General features: G+C 45.5%; 1 protein-coding gene across 13 annotated transcripts in view; it reads left to right on the top strand.

Moving 5' to 3' along the window:
• AGAP1 (ArfGAP with GTPase domain, ankyrin repeat and PH domain 1) overlaps positions 1–17,798 on the top strand; it is a 617,831-nt gene that overhangs the window by 264,302 nt on the left and 335,731 nt on the right. The gene's annotated exons all lie outside the window — the stretch shown is intronic.

A 17,798-nucleotide genomic window follows, 5' to 3' on the forward strand; every position in this document is an offset into this window, starting at 1 on the left:
AGCTGAGATCGTGCCACTACTCTCCAGCCTGGCGACAGAGCAAGACTCCATCAAAAAAAAAAAAAAAAAAAAAAAACAGTTGCATGAGAGAGAAGGTGATGAGCCGCCCTCCTGCCTTTCGTTCTGTCCTGCTTTACTGGCAGGCTCTTTGCCCAAAGTTCGTTAAAGAAATGCAGACAGTTGTTCCATTCACGCCGCTGCGCCAGTTAAGACAGGAGGCTCTTGAAGAAGTTTAATGACATTCAGAGGAAATCCTGCCAACACGGCATATAATTAATTGCTGTAAAATACCACGGCCAGAATGTCGGGAGGCAGTGACCAAAAAATGAAGTGACTAAAGGGCATCTCCAGGTGGCACCTCTTACCTGGCCCTGGGTCTCGGGAGGTAAGGCGACGCTGGGAGGCAGCCTGGCTTATGCTTGGCCGAGCTCTGCACCAGCAAAGGGAGGACGTGGCCTTGGCTGCCTTAGGAGCATCCAGTTTTCTCCACAGACTTTGCTTTTTCAGAGTTACACTTCACATCTGATTGTGTTAAGACACGCACTCATGTATGTTTCATATGTTAGCAAGTAATATCTCGTATCTGAATATTTATGTACATTTAAACATGTTTTTGTGATTCAAATAACTTGTTTGTAAAAATATAGGAAACTATAAGAAAGCCAGTAAAAATCACCTATAATCGCACCTCCTAGTAATTATATATGTGTGTATATATACATATATATTTTTTTCTTCTTCTTCTTCTTTGAAACAGAGTCTCACTCTGTCACCCAGTCTGGAATGCAGTAGTGTGATCTCAACTCACTGCAATCTCAGCCTGCCAGGTTCAAGTGATTCTTCCGCCTCAGCCTCCTGAGTAGCTGGGATTACAGGTGTGCACCACCATGCCTGGCTAATTTTTGTATTTTTAGTAGATACAAGGTTTCATCATGTTACCCAGGCTGGTCTTGATCTCCTGACTTCAGGTGATCCACCTGCCTCGGCCTCCCAAAGTGCTGGGATTACAGGCATGAGCCACTGTGTCCGGCAATAAGTAACATTTTACTGTATGCCCCTCTAGTCAGTTTTCAGTACTTTTTAAGTAAAATTGGGACTTTATTCTGTGTTCTTTTAAATAACTTGCTTTAATAAGGCCTGAGACTACTTACCCTGTTACTTAATTTTCTCTGGAACCCATGTCTTTATGTCGTCACAGCATTTTTTTCCCAGCTGGCGTCTGCTGGCCATGGATGGACAGCCCCAGAGATGTCCACGTGCCGCTCAGTCCTTTGCTAGGTCCATTTGTGAATGTTTTTTGAGTGCCTGCTGTGTAGCAAGAGTGCCCGCCTCCTGCTTAGGAACTCTTGTTGAACTCGCGGCAGCTGTGGCTTTGGCCACGTACCCTGGCACAGTCAGCTGTGACATTCCTGGGTCTGACCAGAGCACCCTGGCCACGGGGAGATGGAGAGGAGCTGGTGCACGGCAGAGCTCCCAGAGGGGTGCCCCTGCCCCCTGCTATGTGTTTGGGTGGACATCGGCCTGTCAGGACCCCCTTTCCTGCATTCCTAGTCACCAGTGAACCATACAATTAAAAGTTGGCTTCCAGGTAGACTTCACCATGAGAAGTTGTCCGTAGCCAGAGGGTGTCAGGAGTCCATCGCTTTGATACGTAGATGTCTCACTGGAAATAATGGAATCGGTATCATTAAATACAAACATTGGGTGAAAATTGCCAGGGACTAGATAGGCTCATTGAGTCCCGTTTTGGCTGGTGCATTATAAAACCGAGCTGGATTTTCTAAACCCATGATGGGTACCAATCGTGAAATCTCCTAAAGTAGATTTAAATAGAAGCTTAAATTGAAGGACACGTCTTAGAACACTGAGAATCATTTCAGACTTTTATTTAAACTATTTAGAAACGCTGGTGGATTTTGAGAAAAAAAATGACTTCAGTGGATTCAGTGCCAGGATAATTAAGCTCCAAGTGACAGATTGCAAAGCTGCTTCAATGTCCGATCGCTGTACCGAGATGGTGTGGTAGATGGCAAGATGGGTTCACTAAAGATACCCATGTTCTAATCCCTGGAACTGATGAATGTTATATTTTGTGTCCAAAATATAAAGGGGCTTTGCAGATGTGATTAAGAAGTTTGAATATATTTTGTTTGGTCCCTGAAAGCAATTGCGTGTATCCTTATAATAGGGAAGGAGAAGGGTCCACATGGAGCAAAGGTATTTGAAGATGCCGCCTGGACCGTGGGACTGATGTGGCTCAGGAGCGCAGCCGCCACAGGCGCTGGCAGGGACCGCAGATGACTGCTCCCCTAGAGCCTGTGGGTCCAGCGTGGCTCCCAGCACTTTGATGTCAGCCAACTGATGGCAGTTTTGGACTCTGGCCTCTGGAACTTTGAGAAAATTTTCTGTTGGGCCACTGGATTCATGGGAACTTGTTAGAGTAGTTGCTGGAAGGTAAGGCCGATGGTCAGAGGCGGGCCAGCTCCGGAGGGCTCCTGCAGGAGAGCACGGTCTCCAGGCTGTGCCGTAGGTGCAGAAGGTCGAGGTGCACCTGAGGAGCGTTGGGGCTGCTCTGTGGCACCCACCACACGCTGGCACACCTGGGAGCAGGGCACCACCAGGAACTCACGGACCTGCCACATGGCGCAGCCCGGTGACCTAAGGCATGTGTGGTTTGCAGAGACAGCGGGTGTGGCTTTTCAGCTGGAGACATGCTGGTCTCTGCCCCGTGGAACAGGTGGTCACGTGTTCATGTGACTTGAGAGCTCTGTCTGCTCTGTTGGGTCTTCCCCAAAAAGTGATCCCCGCCTGGAGTGGCGTAGAGCCCAGGAAGCTGAAGCGAGCAGGAGAGGCTGTGCAACTGCAGGCACCTCTCTGGCCACTGTGGTGGGTCTCCATCTGTGTCAGTTACATCTTGTGCAGTCAGGGTCCCCCCTTCCTTCTTCCCACTCCTTACCTTCCCTTCTTCCCAGCACCCCTGCCTCTCCCCAGCCTCACCAGGGACCTTCTTCCCTAAATCCACTGGCCGCTGTCCCTCCTTGTGGCCTCACCACTGCAGATGACCTTGTCCTGTGCCCTTTTCCTGTGGGACCCAGATGCTCTTGTTCTTGGTCTTTTAAACCCAGGGCACCTCCTCTTTCTCCTGCTTCCTGGGCTTCTGCTCTGCCTAACCCTCCCATGGTGGAGCTTCTTGAGATCTGGCCCTAATCACTAAATCTTCTCCCTCTGCAGTGGGCTCAAACAGATTCCACACTCATTTTGCTGATGAAAAACATACATTTTATGTGCACGGAACCACGTCAGGTGCCTCTGCCCTGCAGCAGTGAGAAACTGGTCCACGTCTGCCACAGTCCTCCGCTTGGCAGGTGCTTAACTGAGTGTGGTGTGCGTGTGACAGCATGTTCACTGTGTGACACTCAACACTTGTCCGTAGCCCAGAGGCGGTGATCCAAGGATTTGGGCCTGGGCGCACCTGGCAGTGGCCACTTAGCATGGGCACTGGGTGTAAATGACACATGCAGCCTGACTGTGCCCAGCAGCCGAGTGTGTGCCCCACCAGCCTCTCCAAAACGCAAAAGAACGTGCTTAAAACAGAGCAGCTGATTTGGGATCTCTAGGGGACCCTCAGAAAAATAACTTGACTTTGAGTCTAGGAGTCAACACTTTCTCGTTTTAGCCTTGTGATATTTCATATTTTATCATTCATCCTTTCTACTTGTTTTGAGACCTGTGATAAAAAATTCAGACGGAATCACGTCACTTTTCTGTTTAGAAAAACAGAAGTAAATGCAATGTTCCAGAGCCCACATGTTTGTTTTTGGTTTTGGTTTTTTTGAGATGGAATCTCACTCTGTTGCCCAGGCTGGAGTGCAGTGGCGCAGTCTGGGCTCACTAAGACCTCCGCCTCCCAGGTTCGAGCGATTTTCCTGCCTCAGCCTCCCAAGTAGCTGAGATTACGTTAATAGCCAGCCACCACACCTGGCTAATTTTTTGTATTTTTACTAGAGATAGGGTTTCACCACGTTGGTGAGGGTGGTCTCAAATTCCTGACCTCAGGTGATCCGCCCGCCTCAGCCTCCCAAAGTGCTGGGATTATATGCATGAGCCACTGTGCCTGGCCCCAGATGTTTCTTATAACCCCACTAATGACCAAGATAAGCAGAGCAGATGCTGATGACTGACCACACTGAGAAACTCTTGAATTCTCTTGACGAACTTCCCTAAAGACAGCTTTTGACAAATAGCTACTCACCAGCAGGTACGTGAATCCACCCCACCCCTGCGAAGGATCTCCATCTTAGCTGTTCCTCAGTCAGCTACCAGGAAGCCAGCACTTGTAGATTGTAGCCTTTGGGTGGATAAACGCTGGGCTGGACCACAGAGTCCTCCCGTTGATAGTGGTTCAGCATCTCATTCAGTTGACTCAGCTGTGAAGTGGATCTGCCTTTTCTTGATTCTCTCCTTCTGGGAATGCCTATCACAGCTGAAATGTGACTGTAGCGTTGGCCCAGGAAGGTGGGTGACACTGAACACAAGGCAGAGAGTTCATTGTCACAAGACTGAGCATGGCTGAGTGGCTGTGACCAGCCTTCACATAGAACCAGCCTCGAGCAGACCAGCAGAGGCCATCCTGGAGAGGCCACCGGGAGCAGCCTCCCTGGGATGCAAGCTGGGCTCGCTCTGACCTTCAGGAGGTCACTGAGTCCTTGTGTACCCTGCATTCTTCACGTGCCCGATAAAGCTGTTGGAATGGCTCTGTTGAATTTTTGTCGGGATATAGCATACAAAGCGCCAGCTCTCTGTAGCCACTGTTTCTCCTCTCTGTGTTTTGGAAGCAGATCAACTTAACTATTGTTACTGGTGGAGGGTGTCCAGGTTCTTGGCCTTTAGAAGAAAGAATCGAGCAAAATACACAAGGACAGAAAGAAGCAGCGAAAGCAGATTTATTGAAAATGAAAGTACACTCCACAGGGTAGTGAGCATAGGGCCTCAAGAAACCAGTGACAGAATTTTCTAGGGTTTAAATACCCTCTAGAGGTTTCCCGTTGGCCACTTGGTGTACACCCCATGCAAATGAAGTAGTGGCCTACAGTCAGTCTGATTGGTTGTGGAAAGCAGCCAATCAAAGGCCGAAGCAGAGTTACAAAGTTACACTCCTATGCAAATGTCTGCTTGGTTGCATAAAGCATCCAGGCAGAGGCACTTCCAATTTTCCATCTGCCCTGCAGAAAAAGGCAGGGAGGGGTTTGCAAAGGGAGTAGCCTCAGGTCCTTTTGTTACTTAGGTGTGGAAAGTTGGGGTTTTCCTTTGATCTAGGAATCCGCCTTAGGTTCCCTGCCTCGTACTCTAATTTGCCTCACTATGGATTCTGATCCTTTTAAATAACAGCATCGGTTCATTCATTAGAAACAGTGGTTGGACCTGTGAATGGAGTGGTTAATCACATTCTCTCCTATGAAAGTTTCTTGAGATGGGGGCTGGTTTTCTTCGGAGAACCACAGTTTATCTTCTAATTAATTGAGTGCCCTTTGGTTTCTTTTCTTGTCCTTGCACCAAAAGAAAAAAAAATCTTGAAAATATTGCCAACATTCATTGAAGATATTTTTTTTCTTTTCTCGCTTAAAGAGATATTTTCTGTTTGAAAACAACCAACTCTTCATCTAGACTGCTGGTCCATTCAGCCAATCTTGTTGTTTCCCCTCTAGGATTTTTAGCAAAAATAAGCAGGACCAAGAGATAGCAATTATTATTTCTATTGTGACTACTGTGAAGAAAAGCTAAATTTCTCAACCTCACTCAAATTGTTTTTCTGCCTTGCAATTAAATATCCAGATCTATGAGAAAACTATTTTTAGTCTTGAAAATTCAAATAATAAATGCCCTTATTCTTGATATTACAGATGTGTTTCCCGTGAAATATGACACACATCTAATTAAGAATGTACATCTGGAAAATCCACAAGGCAGAAGTGCCAGCCTCCCCCATCCACAACCTTGGTGCTCCTGTGGCCTCCCCAGGAAGATGGAGGTGTTGGTGCAGAGGGAGTTGTAACTCACCTTGCTTCCAGTTTTTAAAAAGGGCTGAGTCTGTCAGCTTGAGTACTTCCTTCCAACACGGCAGGCAGTCACTTTTCCCAAATCACCGTGGACTTGTGTGTGACCAGTAAGCTAATGGGAAAATAAGAAAACCTTCAAGTGTAGTAGCCTAAAAATTGCTGATAGGAAAGCGATGAAGGGCTGAGAACTGTAGCATTTAAAATGGAAATGAAGCCAGGGCTCTGAAGTAGAGTTGGACCTAAATGCAGTAATTAAAATAGTCATTAGGCTGCTCCCAATTACCTTAGCTGTAGCAGGCTGCCTGCATCTTTATGGCAGTACTTTGATTCCAATCAGAGATTTCAAATGAACTTGTTTTGGTATTTTCAGTGAAGTCTCAGAGTAGAAAACAGATGCAGTCCTAAAGTAATTACCACCCATGTTTTTTTGTTGTGTGTGTGTGTGTGTGTGTGTGTGTGTGTGTGTGTGTGTATTTTGTGAAAGAATTAGGACGAGTGAGTGAGATCTCTGTAGTGAGAAGATCTGAGTGACTGACGCCTGCATTCACTCACCCATTCATTCACCTCCTGTGTCGCTGGGCTACAAACAGGAAGCTGCCACCCCTCACTGGGGTCTCTGTTTACATGTAACAGTGTCAGTTTGGGGAAAGCCAGAGCTTCCTTCTGAGAGCCAATTATTTTGTTTGTTTTATGAAAAGGAGTCTCCTGTACATTTTGGGAAAGTTTGAGAGAAAACTCCAGGAGTGGTGACAAAAAGGACTAGGTGTCACATTAGTGACAGAAAGGACATCAGGGTTTGTGCTGTCTGCCTGCAGCCAGCCGGGGATCCGAGAAAGTGGGTGGGGACAGAGCGCACAGGTCCTGCAGGTGTCCAGGAACCACCCAGTGATGGGCGGTAACCCCTCTGGGATTCCTGTCCTGGACTGTTGCACACTGTTCGGCACAGGGTCATCGTGGGGTGTGCCTGTCACCCTCAATGAAAGGAGGCTTGCATCAGTGAAGCCTGTGTTTGGTGCCCTGATGACTGAAGGAATTGTGAGATCATTTTGTGCCATCCAGAAGTTAGTTTTATTAGTGGAAGAATAAAAGCTGTTTTCATAAATCGTGGATGATGTAATGACTTTCTTTCCAGGACGAGTTACCATAGAAAGTTTTTTTTTTTTTTTTTAATGTACTTTCCTACCTTCTGAGCCTATTTCTTAAAGACAAAAAAGAAAAATGTACTTTCCTCTGTTACTGTCAGCCTAGATTTCTGTCTGCCAGGAGATGAAGGCTTAATAATTCATGGCCACTGAGAAGTGCCATAGCCCTTCCTCCTACCCTGCCCCGAGTTAAATGTTAGCCCCGGTACAAACCTGGATACGCTCTAATTTAGTAACGATTGTACTTTGCTGTTACAGATTTTCTCTGGAGACTTGAGGGGATGGAAGAGCCTTTGTCTTAAATTCTATGTACATGTAATTAATCAAAACATTGATTAATACTCCTGGAAGTATTTCAAAGATAGAAAAACGTTGGAAACACATTTTAGGAATTTGCAACATAATTTTTCCACCCTCATGCAGAGTTGGCAATAAGAATTTAGTAAGAAGACAGCCTATTGATTGCTTTTATGCTTTTAAGTTTTTCTGTGCCTGGGATTGTGTTATGTGCAACTGCCAGCTTCTGTCCTTTGAAGGTTTTCCTAAGATATTTTCCTAGTTTAATAGGAAGTGTGGACATAGGACATGGCACAGCTTAGGAGACTGCATTGTGTTTGGTTTTGAATATCTATTAGATGTGTGACCCTCCCTCTTAAGAGCCAATTTTCTTTGATAAGGTCTACAGGCCCGCCAAAAGTGGGCCTGTTTCGAAATCCCAGTCACAGTATCTAGCATGTGGCAAATTCTCCGTCAGTGTGGTTTAATGAATGATAGTGAAAAGGGAGGAGGGCAGGGCCTGAGGCCACGCAGCGGTGGTCAGAACCCGTGTTGCCTGCAGTCCCTCAGCCTCTCGCCGCCCACTGACTGCCCGTTGGGAAGTCCAGGCCTCCTCCTTGCTCACTGAGACCCCTTTGACAGCCTCCCCTTCTGTATCCAAGCAGCTGACTCCACATCTCTGCTGTGCTGCCCTCTGTGCTTGCTTGTGACAGAGCTCAGATAGGATTGTTTCTGTTCAAAAGCCTTTGATGACTCCCTAGCACTTATCACAGTGGTTTCCAAACTTGTTTTTGGCTGTGAACCCCTCTTGTTGAGAGTCTCCTACGTTGAAGGCCAGTGTATAAGGCTGGTGTGTAAGGCAGCCGGCGGTGCAGGGAACCGGGATTCCTGCCTTCTAAATGTGGCCCCACCTGCCCCAGCGGGCGTCACTGGTCCACTGAGCAGCTCTTCCTGGAGAGCGCCTGTGCTGCAGTTGCCATTCCCTGCAGGAAACATGGCCCCGCCCTTCCCCTTGCACACTTTGTGTTCCAGCCACTCCACGCTTGCACCCTCTCAGCCTCGAACGCTTGCTCCACTGAGCAGAAACCTGCCCGTCCCTCACGCGTCGGCACCAGCTCGGAGCCCCTTTTCCAAAACCTCCAGGCTCCCCTAGCCCTTTCTTGGCTGAAACCCCTCCCTGCCTTTTCCGCCAAACTGGAAGCATCTTCAGAGCGGGAAAAGCTGGGGCCGTGATCACCTTTGCTGAGGACATGGCGAGTCCCCGGTACGTTTTACCATATGAGCATCTGCTCTCGAGTGGCGGAGCTGGAGCCTGCAGAGAAACGAGGAAGTAAAGACAAAAGTGGTTTCCTGAGCTGCTCGGAGCTGGAGACTGAACCAGCTGACGGGGGACAGAAGAAAAATTACAGGTGTGAAGAGCCCGTGTGGGGCTGATTCCCACCGCCCTCCTCCTTATCAGCAGGCAGCCTTGAGTTTGCCTCTGGGAGCAGAAACCGTTGTTTCACCAGCAAATTACTCTGGCTGCCCTCGCCATGTCCCGCTGTCGCAGAGGACCAGGCCTGGCTGTCTTAGCCGTGCCCCTCCAGTCCCTTCTCAGACCCTGACGCCGGTCCGCAGTGCCCTCAACTCACCTGAGCACGTGCAAGCCTCCTGGCCAGCACCTACCTTGAGCACCGCCATTGGCATAACGGTTGGGTGGGCAGATGTCCTGATGAAGGTGTGCGCTCAGGTGTTTGGGTGTTAATGAATGATGGCTGTGATGTAATTGATACTTAGCTGACAAATACAGAGATAAAACATAAGGCAAGGACTTGTATTTGTTGGATGTTGGTGGTGGGTTTAAGGGGTTTATCTGTTGGACTGTTACATTTTCTGTCCCCTTGAAATGTTTGTAATAGTTGGAAGTCGGGGCTTCCTTGGCCCCCCCTGACTGAGCTCTGGGCCTCCTGTCCTCAGCCTCTGCCTCGCACCTGGGCAATCTTATATCTGTGTTTCGCCGAGGTTCTCAGATTTCTGCCCACTGAGATCCTTTCTCTGAGCTTGAGACTTAAATATCAGCTGTGTCCTGGCCATCACACCTGGGCCCCAGCTGAGCGGCCCCTCTGTCCCTGGCTCGGGTTAGATCCCTGACCGCACTGACTCCCCTCCCTTCCTCCCTTTGGCCACCCAAGCAGCAGGTTGTATTGGTTCATATACCTTGTACGGCCCTTGCCACCATCGCCCCGTCTGGGTTTCTACTTTGGGTATTCACCCATTTCCCCAGTTTTTTGAGCAGTGCAGACAGCGGGGAATTGTATTTCATGTCTAATCAGACAGCACCTCCGTAGTATCTTTCCCAGACCCCCTCTGTGCTGAGGGTCCTGAGAGCCAGAAGGTCCCTAGAGATTCTTAGAGTCCTCGTCCTCATCCCTCCCGCCCCGTGCCCTTCTCCCCCCGCCACGTGCTTTTCTCCCCCCCCGCCCTGTGCTCTTCCCCCCCGCCCCCCCCCCGCCCCGTGCTCTTCCTCCTGCCCCAGCCGCTCACTCTCTCCTTATCTGTGAGCCTAGAGCTCCAGCTCCTAGTTTCCCAGGGCGTGTTTCTTCCCCCTCTCCTCCGTAGTTCAGTTCTGAGGTTGGAATTCCCGGCTGCCATGGGGGTCCCCTGGCCCCGGACGCAGTGCCAGGGTCCTCACGTGGGAGACAGGTGATGACACAGCCCCTGCCAGCGCTTGGAGCCAGGGCCCCGCTCAGGGTGGGCTCAGCATGGCCTGGTGACGACAGTGACCACGGAAGGCTGTGTTCCTGGTCTAGACTGTAAACTCCATGGGATCAGGAACCACATCTAGATTCTCAGATGAGGAACGCCAGCCCGGACACAATGTCTCTGTCATCTGCATCTCTGTGGTCTCTCTAGCCCCATGGGGGTCCTCACTGCATGAGGCTGGCACCCTCTCTGTGCCTCCCATGGATCAACTGACTTCTTCCTTACCAACCCCCACGAGGCGTATCCTGTATGTACATTTTACAGAGAAGGAAACTGAGGCACCGAAGGGCCAGATAACTTGCCAGAGACCATGCAGTCATGAATTGCCTCGCCGAGCTGGGAACCCAGGCAGTCAGCTCCGGCACCCCCTACCTCTGTTAGGCGACTTGCGAACATTTACCAAAACACAGACTCATCTGCAAGGAAGCCTCAGTAACTTGAGAAGGAGCAGCTAGAGGTCTTGAGGGAGAAAAGTCCTTATAGACACATCCGTGGATTCAGGTGACTTGTGTGATTTTTAAACTAACAGTTTCATAATGATGCAATTCACATACCCTCAAACCTAACGACTCAGCTGTTTTTGAGATTGTTTCTGGTTTAGCTTTTTTTGAGGGGCCTCCACTACTCTTGGGTTGTTTGTAATCTGAGAATAATTGGGCATGAATAGTGGTTACATTTCATCCCATAGGACGTAAGTCTGTCTCCTCACCGCTTATCCCCCAAGGCTCTTGGAATGCCATATTGGGCAGTGTGAGAATTTGTCAGAGCTCAGCACGCAGAACCCGCTGGCTCTCCGCCCTCTGCCTTCAGCTCTGCAGGCCCAGAGCCCAAGCTGCTCCTTGGAAAAGTCTGGTAAGTGCCAGCGGAGGCCACTAGATGGCAGTACCGCCCTGGCCAGCGGTGCCCTTGGGGCCGGGGCTCAGACTTCCCTGGCCCGTTTCCTTAAGGTGAGATCATCAGTAACCTATAGGCTTTGCAGACTGAAGGTGATAGCTGGTTAATGTGCTACATCCGTTTTAATTTGAAAGATACAATTAATTAAATTAGGCATAAAGTGAATGTGATAGGAAACTGGAAGCTCACGGCTGAAGTCCAGTCTGCTGTCGGAACGGTGCAGCCTGCAGCAGGGACCCCTTGCAGCCGCTTTGTAAAGGCAGCATCAAAATCCTCATCACTTGCACGCGGAATGTGCCCTACAAAGTTTGTATTTAACAGCAAATGGCATAAATAGTCTCTCTTTCATTAAAGAATTGGACTGCACAGTCTCCTTAGAGAAGATATGATGAAGCGGTTTATGCAAAACTCGCAGTGTGGTGTCACCACGTTAGCCTAAAAGAGTGTTTGAAATAGAAGGTGACATTCTCGGAGGGCTGCCCCTCCCACCTTCACCCCCCACCCCCCACCCCCCACCCCTGTTTTTGCCATCCCTTGATACAGCTGTGCCTAATTTTATTTTAAGAAGAAGATAGTTTGTTGCCTTTTTTTTTTTTTTTTACAGCTTTAAAAAATAAGTTGAATTTTGAATTTAGGTTTAAAAAATTAATAGCTACAGGTAACTGCAAAAGATATCATTGGCAGATGCAGCAAAATGTATACATATATATATATATATATATATTTATTTCCACAGAAAATTGGATTCTGCCCATAAAACTTAGTAATACTAATAAAGCCAGGTCATTACCAGTTTTAAGCCAAATAAGCAAACTCAAAGAGATCTGCTGTCAGTGTGATTCTTGGTGGTTTTTTATTTTTTTGGAGAAGTGTAAATCAGCTTTAGTGCAACAAGCACACCACAGATTTGCTGAAATCATTCCTGCCCCTTCTGACGGTGGGTAGAGTTGCTCGGCCAAGTAATTTACAGTGCTGTGGCAAGGTATGTTTATATTTAAGCTGTGCAACAGTGTAGCTAATGAGAAAGATAAGAAATTTATAGTCCTTGGTGATTGATAGGATTACTGCCTAGGCATTAATTGAAATCTGACGGATCACAGCTGTGGGTTTAAGTTGGGGGGAAAAATTACTTCAAGTAAAGGAAAACTTTTAGATTTGCTTCTTAATGTTTTGAAGATAGTTCTCCCGCTGACAGTCTGGTTGGTGGTAGAAATAGTTGATCCTGACCAAGGCTGGGGTAATTATACTGAGATAATTACGGTATCTGCTCTGTAGCCTCTTCAAGGTAGGTGGCTTATAAGTGTGGGAAAGAAAAATTAAATACTGTGGGGTTTTTAAATGGCTTTAAAATTTTACATGTAGTGTAATAATAAAATTCTCTGCAGCTACTCTTTGCTAAATATTCCCTGGACTATTATTTAAGACATTTTAAAAAAAGAAACCCAAGCTAGTAATGGCAGAGGCAAGCCTGTGGTATTAGTCATTGCCTCAAAATTTCCACTGATTGTATTTAATCTGGCTATGTCTAAAGTAATCTTAGAGACCTTTTCCTACCTGTCATTTTTTAAATGTCCCATTCTTGTTGAAGCTCAGTCTTGTGAAAATGTCTAAATTTTCCCATTAAGTGCTTAAAAAGTAATAAAACTAAAGTCATTAGACTTCACTCATCAGAGCTATATCAGGAGAAATATTCTTTGGTGCAATAAATCTGACCAGGAGTTCGACATTCATATCCTTTGGATTCATTCCCTGGAAATGGACGTTTGAAGGTAAATTGCTTAAGCAGGGCAGTTTAAATTTTTAATACAATCTTATTGTAACTGTTAGCACATGATTAAAGTGCAAAAGGGCCTTATATGTTTTGTAAGATTTATAATAAATGCTCTGTGATGCCTTTTCTATGCTGAATTATGGATGTTATGACAGTTAAATGCTTATAAAGGCCAGAAAGGCACAAATGAAGAGTTGAGTCTTTACTGGAGACTAAATCACGCTTACCGAATGCAGAGTTTTTCATTGGACACCTGTTCATTCCTAGATCACAGCCTCTGAGGTGCCTGGAAGCCCTAAGAAGCCAAACAGTATCCAGTGCCTCTTTGTTCTAATGCAGTGGGCTCTGGAAGGGTCAGGTCTGAGCCAGTGGAAGCTGTTTTGAAAAATACCCAAATGGCAAATTATTGTTCCCATCACCAGTTGGCTTTTTTTTCTTCTTCTTCTTCTTCTTTTTTTTTTTTTTTTTTTTTTTTTTTTTTTTTTTTTTTTTTTTTTTTTTTGGATGTAAGTAATCTTCTTATCAGATGTCTGTTTCTCTAATGGATGCCGCTCCTGTATACAGAGTTTCCACATTCCTTTTGTATGACCAAGGAGGCTGGAAGCTACATCTTGATGCATCATGGGAACTGTGATACAACTTTCTAGGCCCAGTGACACAATATGGTTCCTTTCATTGTTCCCTGTTTGGCCATAGTTGATTGGAATTGCTGTTTTAGGGGCTGGTTGAACTGGACATCAGGACTAAGTCTTCATTTCAGAAGGAAGGCCCGCAGCCCAGGAGGTGGAGCTGGGCAGGTGCCCTTCTCACAAGAGGCTGCAGGCCAAATGCAGGGCACTGAGAGCTTGGCATTTGATTCAGAGCCATGGTTGGGTGGATTTTCAGTCTATTTGAAGGGTAACTTTAGCTACTATATACTATTTACACTTCTGCCCATTTTTTGGTATTTTTTACCATCAAAGGAGAAATCCATATTGAAAACAGGTAATATCTTCACCATCTTTTCTCATGTCTGTAATTTTTTGGAGAAAAGAGATAGCTGATTTTCTATACTTTGACAGTGTCATCATTTGACATCTTAAAGTTCACAAGCTGTAATTTGCCTTTTGCTTATGTGTCTCATCCACAGATGCAACCATTTCACTGTGGGCATTCAAATACATTACTTTCAAATTAATTCTTTTCACGGGTGCTAATGATTTGGGTTACTGGTATTGATCGACTTACCACCTATGCAACTTACGACCATTCGACTTTACCACCACAATCGCTAGCCACGACTGCTCCGCGTCTGGCAGCGCAAACGTTGCCCAGCTGGGTGTACGACAGTGCGGACCAGCTTCCGGCAGCACTACCATCTCCGCGTGCACCATTTCAACTGTACATATAGCCTACTCAACTTACGACCAAATCGTGTTACGACTGGTCCGTGGTCATAAGTCGAGCACTAGCTGTATTAACTGGCACCAGTTTGAGTTCTTTTTATCTCTGCACATCGGTATTTTCCCCCCCTTCAAAATGAATTTGCAAAAGCATCACTAGAAAAACTTATGTGTAAACATTTCTGCTGGTAATAAAGGATATGTGTAGCAGTACCAGTGGGAGAACTCCAAAGCCCAGCAGTAAAATCGACCTGCTTTGGAATAAGCGACTAGGAGTCCCAGTCAGCTATTCCCGCTTTCTCTTTAAATATCACCCTTGAATGGTACTGAGGAAACCCTATTGCATGCTTACTTTCACAGCATTCAGTGTGAAGGTAAACCTACTGATTGTGTTTAAGTTGAGGTATACCTTTTCCAAGTAGGTAACCGGCAGTGACGGAATAGGCCTGGAATGGGAGGCAGCATCTTCAGCTGTCAGTGCGATACATCGTCGTTTCTTTGTTTTAGTTTTTAACCTTTTGGACTACTTTGTGATCTGCCGGAGAGAGAAAGAGAGAGAGAGAGAGTGAGTGTGTGTGTGTGTGAGTGTGTGTGTGTATGTGTAGGTTGCAGTGTGGGGATCTAGTCTGTGATTGAGACTTGCTTTCAAAGTGTTCGCCGTGGATTTTTTTCTTAAACGCCGTTTTTTCTCAGTGAGTTTTGAACCGTGATGTCACCAAAGTGTCTCTCAGGCTTTGAAAGATAGTTTCCTGGGTTAGATTATAGCAAGATTTGGGGGTTAAAAAAAGTTGAATTTCTGGCCTAAAGAGTCATTATAACCTTTTACCTAGAGCTAACACTTACATACCTCAGGTCAAATAAATTTAGGTATATGCTTAGTGTTCCATAAATAGGAGCTCTTTGTTCCTTTGTCATCCTTGGCAGGACCAGAGAAGTTATTGATAGTCACATGTTCCTTTCTTTGTTGTTGAGATCACCACGTTCTCATAAAGTCCTGTTAGGAAGCAGAGGACGGACTGCCGTGTTTCACTGTAGAGAGAAAAAGACCTTGTCATGTCTCTGTCGTCATGGGATTCTAGTATCTTGCTATGCCAGTGATGTGGTCTGAAAACTTGTTTTTATGGGCGTACCTGCAAAACATTATGCTCTGTGTAAAGAGGCAGGCACAGACAAGAATGGTTCCATTTATATGAAGTTCTGCAATGGGCAAACTGATTGGTGGTGAAAGAAATCAGAAGAGTGGTTGGCAGGAAGTGAGAAAGAGGGATTGGTTGGGGCTGGAGGTGGCCCAGAGGAACTCCTTAGAGGGTTATTTTCATCATGGCTTGGGTTACACCGTATTTGTCAACATTCGTACACTGGTACAACTGTTTTGCATTTCACGGTATGTACCTTCAATCTCAAAAAAGGAACCTAATAGTTAATCAGGTGCATGTTGAAATGTGTGGGAGTGAAGTGAACTGATGCCTACGCCGTAGTTGAATTGGATCAGAAAATGGGATGGATGGATGGATAGATTGATGGATGGATGGATGGATGGATGGGTGGGTGGATGGATGGATGGATGGATGGATGGACGGACGGACGGACAGATATGTAATAAAGCAAGTATACAGCAACATATTGCAATGATAAAATCTAGGTGGAGTGGAAAGAGATGTTCACTTTCAACTTTTTTTGGTATGCTTAAAAATGTATTAATAAAATTTAGGAGGAAATCAAAATAATTGTTACTGCATTAAAAATGTTGTAGATCTCCTACAGGTAAACCTAATTTAATCTGAAGTGCTGTCTCACATGTAGAAGCATACAGTCTTATGATGAGTCACAGTTTTTAAAAAGATGAATCTTGTCAGAATTAAAAGGCATATGTGATTCTTTGAAGAATTTCACTAATAAATGGAAACTGCAGTCACAGAAAAGAATCCTTTGACTTCCTCACTCTTCCTAAATCACAGCAGATTCCAGATTAAAAATCAATCAGTATTCTCTGCTGAACTCTAATTAACACTTAAACAGTATTAGTCACAAATGTGAAATCTTGATCAGAGATGACCTCAGGTATTCTAAATGTAAATAAAATTAGATTTAGATCCCTTTTAATTACCTGAGGTGCTGTGAGTAATTACAATGGCAATTGATAAACTTAATTTCTTATTAAAGGCGGGGGAAAAGCCATGAAAAGTTTCTCTCTGCTAAATACTTAACTCTTCAGTGGCCATGTCCTATGCAAAAAAAAAAAAAAAAATTAGATTTACATGTTAATCATGTAGAATTATAGAGCGTTTTAAAAATTTTATGTGGGCCCTCAAATTCATCATGCATCTCCTAACTTCGCGGGTAATGTTACTATAACATCACAAAGGGCAAAACTTCCCCAGAGGAACTTCATGTCGCAGAAAAGGTAGGTTTCTGGGAGGTGATGCTGGTTAGGTAATAATAATGGATGGCTGCTGGGGAGGGTATTACAATGACTTAATGCACAAAGCCCTGTTGAAGACCAAGTGGAAATCTGTTTTGTCATCTCATCCTTCTTCCTAATTGCATCACAATACATTGTATAATTCAACCTGTGTGTCACTGTCACTTCTTCCAGTGCACAGGGCCACCGCTGCCGACTCATTATTAACAGAGCAGGGAGGAGAGGAATCATTTTCAGCAGTTCCAACCAAGACATCTTCTCTCCCCCACTTTAAGAAGAAAATGTCTTTTTTATGGAGATTGTTGTAAGGATAATTATTTCTGGAAATAGGAAAACAGCTTCAGTTGTGGTAGATACGTCCATTTTTCTTAAAAGTTAAAAGCTGTCCGAAGGAGAGCGTGCCTGTGGCAGATGGAAAGATTAGAGAAGTTTCTGCACCCCTTTTCTTTTTTCTGTTGGCATGCATATCTAAAAATAGGAAGCAAATTAGACCTGGTAAGTTGTTTAGCCTGTATTAATTTAACTATATTAATTTTTTAAAAGAAAACCAGTTGTTATACTTAACTGTATCTGTCTCAAGGTTCTTGGTTTCAAAATCTACTTCTGACCTTTACATCTTACGTTTCCCCTTACTTAGAACTCTTGCGTCTCCTGTTCCTCATTTTTGTTGATTTCTCATCTATTTTTCTTTACTATTCTGTGTAGTTTCTTCAGCTGGAATGATGTAGCATGATCAGTCTGGTATGCCGTCAGGTTTTTGGTAGTAGCTTTTTCTCTTTGTATCTTTTAAAATCCTTTGCCAGTCACTTTTTCTGCATTCTGCCTTCGTAGTGTGTCATGTTCCTTCAACATCACCAGATTTATCTGCCCTTATCTTAGGTCCTTCCTTCATTCCACTGACAAATTGTGTTAGTTTACTTCGTAACCCCTAATTTGGGCCTTTTAAAAAGCATGGATGGAAAAGGAGTCCCGTAGCCTCGCCTGGTGTGGGAGAATGTGGAGGAGACTCACCGTGCAGATTAAAGAATTACTGGGTGAGCCTTCACCTTCAGGGGGTGGCAGAAACATTTCTGCTGCAGGATCATCAACTTTCTCTGCGAGACAGCTTGATGA

The sequence above is a fragment of the Cebus imitator genome, unplaced genomic scaffold, assembly GCF_001604975.1.
Source record: "Cebus imitator isolate Cc_AM_T3 unplaced genomic scaffold, Cebus_imitator-1.0 Scaffold106, whole genome shotgun sequence".
Lineage (NCBI taxonomy): Eukaryota > Metazoa > Chordata > Mammalia > Primates > Cebidae > Cebus > Cebus imitator.